The sequence below is a fragment of the Pholcus phalangioides genome, unplaced genomic scaffold (genome assembly GCF_987345545.1).
Source record: "Pholcus phalangioides strain wild (caught in Gottingen) unplaced genomic scaffold, Ppha-v1.0 ptg000012l_1, whole genome shotgun sequence".
NCBI classification, from domain to species: Eukaryota; Metazoa; Arthropoda; class Arachnida; order Araneae; family Pholcidae; genus Pholcus; species Pholcus phalangioides.
This window is the reverse complement of record NW_028301605.1, coordinates 23,975,730-23,981,689: the sequence shown is the minus strand read 5'-3', so window position 1 is coordinate 23,981,689 and position 5,960 is coordinate 23,975,730. Positions and strand designations below refer to the sequence as shown.

The following is a 5,960-nucleotide window of genomic DNA, read 5'->3' as shown; positions in this document are numbered from 1 at the left end:
CTGAATTTTCATCAATTCTGGAATTACAGTGAAACCTCGATATAGCGATATTCTGCGGACCTAGGAAAAATATCGCTGTGGAGGGATTATCATTATTTCGAGAGGCAGCATTTTAACATTCGAGGATAGACATTTCATAGCAAGACTTGGAAAAAAAATATCGTTGTAGAGGGATTTATCGTTACAGCGAGTAACGCTGTGAGTAACAGCGAGATTTCACTATATGTGTCTATTATTATTCCATATTTTCACCAATTCTAAAAAAAAAAAAATTTTCTCCTTGAATTTTTTTTGAATTCTCAGTTTCTGAATTTTCGATCATAGAAGAAAACACAATCGGGGCCAGGGGGCGCAGCTATCATTTTCGCATATATATATATATATATATATATATACACATTACATACACAAACGCAAAGGCAGAATGCAGCAGGTCCACATACACGTCCAATTATAAGAACTGAGCAGAGAAGTAATGTCAGAATTAATGAGAAGAAATGTTTCTCTATTCATGAAAATTTTATGAGATAATGAAAGATATTTTATTCATTTCCGGAAGTAATGATAACTATTTCCAGAGTTAATGCAATTTCATATTTGATGAAGAAAATAGTTCATAATTAATGGGGATTCATATTTAATGAAAAAAATAATTATCTCGGAATATATAAATAAAATTTTCAAATTATATAGAGCAGCGGTTCTCAACCTTTAGATGACCGCGGCCCGGTAAATCACTTTTGTGCAAGTGAAAGGCCCGGTCATACACACACAACTAACGAGAAATTAATGGGAAAAATGAAACTGCGAATTACTCACGGCCCGGTGTGGATAGTGTTAAGGCCCGGTACTGGGCCGCGGCCCGGCGGTTGAGAAACACTGATATAGAACCCCCCATCTCCTGTTTATTCAGATCTCTGGACCGTTCCCATTATTTAAGACGCTACTGTGAGAATCTAGATACCGCAATATACACTCGAATCCCATTTTAACGAATACCGTTGTAGTGAAAATCAAATTTTAACGAACACTTTTCTAATCCCACAAGTAAGTTAACATAGTAACAATGCAAAAAAACCTGAAATTTCTTTATAAAGAAATTTTGTTATAACGAAGTAATTTCCCCGGTCTCTTGAAGTTCGTTATAACGGGATTTGACTGTAGTATTACTTTCTGAATCCTTCATGGGGAAAAAAATTCCGTCCACAACTCCTGAAAGGTTGAAGACCCCTGCAGTGTCGTTACAACAGCAACAGGACATCGCGATGCATGTTCAAAATGCGCATAATTTGGGAAATTCGGTACAAAACGCACTGGCTCTCCTCTGCAAAAATGTAGCAAGCAGTGCTGCATTTATCCTCGGCCGATGTTTTTTTGCCACTTATGAACATGCATAGGCATTTTCAGAATACCCTGTATATATTTGAAATACGCGAGAATATAGTGGAAGTTCTGAAAGATGGATACGAACACACGGCCACAACAGGCAAAATGTCCAACGAATGGCTAAGTAAAAGATTTCCATAAACAATATGGATGTCACATACTTCTAAAAAACAGCAACTCCCCAACTGAAATTAATGCAATTACAAAATCTACAAACAATATATATATATGTGATAAAATATTATACAATGTGCCCATAAAGAATATTATGGGTGTCTTATTCTAAGTATGGATAGCTTCTCGATTTACCCTAACATGTTTATCGTATTTTTTTTCAAACGTGTCAATTGTGTTACAATTTACTACCTCCGGGGGTAAGCTATTCCATTTATTGACAACCCTATTAGAGAAAAATTCCCTGCGACACCATAATCTAGAATTGTCCCTTACCAATTGATACTGGTGTCCCCTTGTAAAAGCAGTCGATTGGCTAGTGTACTAATAACTCATTGTCCATCCTATCAATCCCGTTGAAAATTTTGAACATTTCGATCATATCTCCCCGACACCTGCATGCATCTTATGTAAACATATTCAAAAAAATGAAGTTTCTCTCTTATCCTCGTGTGCCAATAAGGGCACGCGTAGCTCTTCTCTGCACCCCTTCAATCAAGTCCATGTCCCTTCCGTAGGTATGATCTCCAAAACCTTACAGCATACTCCAGTCCAGGACGAACTAGTCTCGGAAAAGCGGAACAAGGACTTTAGGAGAACGCGAAGAGACATTTTTAAAAATGAAACCAAGCCTTCTATATTCGATTTTTTAACAGCCGCTGTACAATGTTCAGAAAACCTAAGCCGCTCGTCAATGAGAATTCCCAAATCGGTGACCCTAGTTGCATCCGGGATAGTGACACGACACCATTCAACTCTTAAGAGAAACGTGGGTTCTTCGAACCAGAATGAGCGACCTTGTATTTGTCAACGCTAAATGTCATGCTCCATTCATTTGCCCATGCTCCACAATTCCATTTAAGTTGATCTAGATTTACTCTCTATATTTGTCTTAAGACGACCTGCATTGACCGGGTGTGTGGTTCACTGGCAGGTTCCGCGACGAAAAAACGTTGAGAAACTGTTAGGCCATGCATGGTCGAAAATGCACTAGAGGGTGGAACAATCATTCATTTCGCTAGCATAAAAATTCATGAGCATTTTTGTCCATACATATCAACCAATGTTTTGACAAAAAATAAAATCATTTGCATGGTTTTTTGAAACACACTGTATAGAATTAGCCCAAGTTTAATCCGTCATCTGGATTAGAAAAAAAAAAGACCATATCACGCAAAACAATAATGACCAAAGAGCCTATTAAGCAATAGTTGTGATTTCAAATTCACTATTTCTCGTTGATCGTTTACTTCTTACGATCATCATCAATTCCATCACTAAATTTATGAGTTGCCGTGTAACGATGGTTCATAGGAAATCATTAAAATATGACACAAATTATTCTTTGTTTGGTTTCTCGTGGTCATTTTTTGGAATCTCATTTCGTGTTCGTGTGTTGCCACATTCGAATAAATGATGTTGCGAAAATCAATGTTTAATTATAACCCATCCTTTTGTTGTTTATTCGATAACGGAAACGCAAAGCGCCTCTCCCATACCGGGGATCATCGCGTTAGTACGCAACTGGAATGCCATCACCATCTACGTTTTAGTCTTAGTTAAACATCGCGTGCGCGTTGAAAAAAATATGTTTATATGTTTTTTCGTGGCTTTCCAGAGGTCCTCGGCCGGCAGACTATTGTTAGAAATGGTCCGTGCTCTAGTGAGATTATTAGTTTCTATCTTAGCAGAGATCTGTATCCATTGGCAGTCGTTTCTGCCGTTTGGTTCTTCTATGGACTGCAACACAATTTTGAAGACTTTTGGTAGAAACGCCGAAAGAGAGAAATATTTGATACACATTTGATAAAGTGGTTCTCAAGACGGTTTTTATGAGCGCTCCTAGAAACACCAGGGTGAATCATCCGTCATCTTTAAGCTCAAGTGCGACGTTGGTATTATTACTATAGGAAATTGCTGTTGCCTATCCTGCTTTTTTTAACAATTAGACCTCACTTAGAGAAGAAAAACAAGCATTTTTTTTCGTTTTAAGATAGAGGTCGATGAGTCCACTCTCCTTTATACCACCTCAGCTTCACCTAAGGCTCTTATAAAAGTATTGGCGTCAGCTGTAGCCTTTCCTACAATGAAAGAATAGAATATTTGATGCTACATGGGACGTATCCATGTATTTTCTTGTTCTTGGAAGACCATTCCTCCTTGTGATAGTTGCCAGAAATGTTGGGCGGGGATGCGAATGATGCGTCGATCACACGATCTGGGCAGTGGAGGTTGAATCGACATCACGTGACCTCTGGTGAGGAGAAGGCTCTGATAGAATCTGTAACAAGATGAGAGACATTCAATGAATATGTATATAATGATACCCACCTGAATCGACTCGAACCACCAATATTCCGTCCGACTCACTCGTTACATGCTTGTAAGAATGAATACATCGTTCAACAAACTGGAACTGAAGAAGCCTACATGACACCCCTCGGGGTTGCTTTAACAAATGCCTAACTGAACATGGCACGATGACCCCAGGTGCATAGAAAGCCTCAATGTGTCGAGGTGTGTTGCTTTGAGATTGGGAAGTGCGTTGGTCAATTCCAGTTGGTAGGAAAGCTTGACTTTTCCTGGGAACCATGGCGGTCTTGTAGAAACTGAATGTTTATGTGTGTTACAGTTCATGTCCGAACTTGAGCAATGAGCGAAGCGTCTTAACGTATGACCCGCGGGCCATATTTGGCCCTCAGAGGTTTTTGTCGTGGCCCGCCGATCATTTCCAGAAAATGGTTGAAAGCATTAAATAACGATTGAATACAGAATTACTGAAAGGAATAATTTCGGAAATGATGAAAGAAATAATTACGAACTAAAATAATTAATAAGGAAAGAAATAGTTCCAGAATCGACGGAAGAAATAATTTCAGAATTACTGAAAGAAATAATTTAATTCAAACAAATAATTTCAGAATTAGTTTTCAGATATATTTTGTAAATCGACGAGAGAAAAAATTTCGTAGCTTCTGATAGAAATTATTTCACAATCGATAAAAGAGTAATTACACAATCATTGAAAGAAATGACTCCAAGATGCTGTATTGACAAGGGAAAATAAAAAATTTCGGAATTACCGCAATAAAAACAATTACAGAAACATTTCAAGTGATTTCAGATCAAAAATTAATCTCAGTATCAATTAATGTAATCAGTAACTAACCAAAAACTTTTTCAGAATGAGTTGAAAAATTTACGTAAGAACTCATCGAAATAAACAATTAATAAAAGAAATAATTTCAGAATAAATTAGTCTTCAATTTCTGTATTTTTGTCATTGTTTAACTGGAGGTCTCATTAGGCGCTTATCAAGGTTTTAATTATCTGAGTTAATTGGTCCGTGGGAATCGTGAGAAGTTTCAATTTAGCTCGCCGTGCCTAAAAGTTTGAAGACCCCTGGTTCAGTATCTGAAGCCTAGGCAAACTATGACCATAACATATGCACAGCGGAGAGTGATGACGTCACTCTCCGCTACCATGCGAAGGTTTTTAACAACTGGCTGCGAAGATATATTTTGGAAAGAGAGAAAATTCAACTGCCTCTTGAGCTTGGCCTGTTCTGGTCCGGCAGTCCATGTACGGTCCCTTTCAGTGTACACGAGCTCCAAGGAAAGATTGAGAGATTCGGTGCCTCTGTAGTCTAGTGGTCTAGGGCGTTCACCCGGAAAGTGAAAGGATGTGGGTTCGATTCCCCGCAGGGGCAGTTGAATTTTCTCTCTTTCCAAAATATATCTTCGCAACAGCCAGTTGTTAAAAACCTTCGCATATGTTACTTAAAGCCCATTTCGCAAACTGGCTGGTCCAGTTGATCTAACCAATGTCCATTATTGGTGCTTTGGCCGCCACCAGACCAACCGTGATCCCCGCTCTGTCCCCCTAGGGGAATCTAACCTGGTCCGTCTCAGGAGACCCGGGCCACGGTGGAAAAATCCAACAACATACAACACCAGCAAACACCCACACCAGGCCACACAACCACAAGCCAACCAGCAGTAGGACCCCTCCCACAACTTCACCCCCCCCGCACTACACACACACACACTTCCCCACTTGTTGTACGAGAAATGATGTATATGAATACAAAGATATGGGGGAACATGGGCAGCTGCAGAGAAGCACATCGCCTGCAGGTCGCGAGTGGGGCCCACGAAAACTATAGTTATACAAGTTATATATATATATATATATATATATACACACACACACATATAAACAACAATGCAAATATGAAAAGATACAAAATAATTGCGAATGATAGATGGTGATCATAGATGCAACAAATACACGGCGTACACAATCAAAAATTAGAAAAGAAAAAATAATCCAAAAAGTGCACAAACATTTGATTTGTGCAAACAAAAATACAAATATAACGAAGGATCGGCCGAACATTA

The 5,960-nt window shown here is 38.7% G+C and overlaps 1 non-coding gene across 1 annotated transcript; it reads left to right on the top strand.

Annotated features, from left to right (window-relative positions):
• Positions 1-5,195: 5,195 nt before the first annotated feature.
• Positions 5,196-5,269, top strand: TRNAS-GGA (transfer RNA serine (anticodon GGA)). Its single transcript has one exon. It is a non-coding gene; the product is annotated as a tRNA-Ser (tRNA).
• The last annotated feature ends 691 nt before the right edge of the window (positions 5,270-5,960 follow it).